This window comes from Crocodylus siamensis, chromosome 9 (genome assembly GCF_052110815.1).
Source record: "Crocodylus siamensis isolate JL-2025a chromosome 9, ASM5211081v1, whole genome shotgun sequence".
Taxonomy (NCBI): Eukaryota; Metazoa; Chordata; order Crocodylia; family Crocodylidae; genus Crocodylus; species Crocodylus siamensis.
This window is the reverse complement of record NC_143403.1, coordinates 12,802,850-12,805,661: the sequence shown is the minus strand read 5'-3', so window position 1 is coordinate 12,805,661 and position 2,812 is coordinate 12,802,850.

The window sequence follows — 2,812 nt, the reverse complement described above, 5'->3', positions numbered from 1 at the left end:
AATTCGTCAGTTAGACTTTCCATACCAATGTATTTATGAATGCAAACATTATTCACCTCCAAGGGCTGGCCTGTATTTGAGGGTACTTGTACGGAAGATCATTTCATGCACTCCATCCTGGAATTATGGCCCAAAAGGGAATTAATCCTGCAAGGAGCTGAGAGTTCAACAGATTCTACAGTAACCTGTTAAAGTTGGGTAACATTTGATATCTCTCAGACATGCTTAGCACCTTGAAGCATCAAACGCAGCATGTGCCCAAGTTTTGGTTTTAATTACAATACTAGTGAATTGCCCATTAAGAATGATGGGGTGGGGGAGAACAGAGTGCTGCTATCTATCATCCTGTGACACTGCTGCCTCCCAGAAGCAGGGAGCAGGGGGGAGGGAAGCTTGCATATGGTGGCGGCTGCCACCACCCACTGCCCCACACTGCTGTTGCACCACATCCGGCCACATGCCACCCCCCCAGCTCTTGGTCCAGTCCCACGCCACCCCCCAAGCCCTGCTTCATGTCGTATTCCACCCACCCTGCTCTGCATCCAGCCCTGCACCTCCCAGGACCAGAGGGGAAGCTTGTATATGGTGGCAGCTGCCACTACCCACCACCCCACGCTGCCACCACTCTGCATCCAACCCCACTTCACCTCCAGGGCGGCAGCAGTGCAGGGTGGTGGGTGGTGGCAGCAGCCACTACATACAAGCCTCCCCCGATGTGGGGGAGGGGCAGAAACTTGCATTCAACAGCTGCCACCACCTCCCAGGAGCAGGGGGAAGGGGAAGCTTGCCCTGCTATCCCCTCCGTCCCCCTCCTCCAGCACCCTGTGCTGCCACCACCTCCAAGGAGCAGAGCCAGGGGGACAAGGCCACCAGTGCTGGCCTTGCCCCTCTGTTCTGTCATCTCTGTCCCTGCCATCATGGTGGCATGCCAGTGTCCCACTCCATCACTGCCATTCCCTGCAGAGCACTCTGATTGGTTGTTTCAGGAAGCACTGTGATTGGCTGCTGAGAGAAGTCATCAAAGTGCTCCAAGAGCATTATAGACAGACAAAATAAGCTCTTTATATAGAGAGAATTTTGTATATTCAGGGCAATTTTATGCTGAGATAAACATGGATCAAAAACCCAGGAAGGATGTGAAGCTAAGCTTTGCCTCTAATGCACAGTCCCATCCTAAAGAAACTTGTAAGTGTTGATCCAACAGGATGTCTTGGAAATAATGGATGGGTTTACCAAAAATATGCAGTATTGGTCTCATTCTGCTCTTCTTGAAATAAGTAAGAATAATGTCAGTGTGCACACTTCAGTTAATGATTTTTAAAAGAGATTACTCTGCTTAATAAAACTATGAAAATGTTTTGCACTTTTTTAATAAGGGTCAGGTTGAACAAAATCAATACTACTATCACTAAAAAGAAAGCTGCCATTGGCCAGCAGGCACAGATATGTTCTATTTAAAAATGGCTCCAGTATCTTAATTCAATTCAAACTGGGATGATTGGTGTCTATTCTTATATTATTTAAAATTCATATTGGTTTTGTGCATCTACTATATTGTACAGTTTATCCAATGAAGACACTTGAACGCTTTCATTAGCAAACAACAAATAAAGGATGCATCAGAATCAAACTATTCCTCTTTAGCATATTCAAAACTGCACTAGCAAACAGTTTGTTTCATCCTATCTGAATAATGGAAAAACTAAAAAGCCAACATGGTTTTAATTTCAGATTCCTAGAATATCATCAGGATTTTTGTACGTATTTCCAATGCAGCTAGAGTATTGCATCTTAAATGAATCAGATGTAGCAGATGCCTAATGTATTCCCTTCACAAGAGCCAGATAGTAGGGAGTAGCATCTGTGTCAGATGCAAGCACAACTGCTTGCCAGAGATGTTGGCCACAGGAAGATGTTGGATGTTTGATTGACAGCTGCTATCAAAGGTTGAATCAAAGCTGGACAGAAATCTAAAGGGGGTTATTTTAGGGATGAGAAACATACGTTTGTCCGAAGATATCATTCTTTGTTTTCTGATGACTATAAAAGCTATTGTCTTTCTAGAGAATTAGATGGTTTTATGTTACAGAGACAAGTGCACTTTCCTTCTATTTATAAATTATATGGTAATGTAATTGATTTTTAAACAAAGACTACTAGATAGGAGCAGTATCAATGATTCTTGAGTTTTGTATATTTTGTTAACTAAAAACCAATCTTATTAAAACGAATGTTGATTTCAAAAAGGAAAAATATCCACAATGTATCATTAAGATTTTTGTAAGAAATGAAGCAGTACATAAAGGTACATTAAGAAAAGTAAAATATATAAAGTTACAGGGGAAACAAAGTTTGCAACAAAGTAAGAGTATTTTAAAGACTATTTAGATGTGGATAATCCTGACTTGAGAAAGGAATTGGACTAGATGACCTCCTGAGGTTATTCCAGCCCCATTTTTTATTCTGTGATTAAGTCTTAGGTTCACTGGGTGATGGAGACAAAAGCCATGAGGTAAGTGGGAAAGTGGAGGACCTGAAGGAAGCATAAGCAGAAGGGGGCAGCGGGGGGGGGGGGAGGCTGCTCATTCTTTCTGAGAAAGTATGGCAATTGACTAGTTACCTCAGGTGTCTGTACACAGATGCATGGAGCCTGGGAAACAAGCAGAAATAAATAGAAATCTTTGCACAGTCACAGAACTATGGCATGATTGGAATAACAGAGACCTGGTGGGACAGCTCATGTGATTGGAGTACTGTCATGAATCAGTATAAACTGTTCAGGAAGAACAGACAGGAGAGAAGAGGAAGAGGA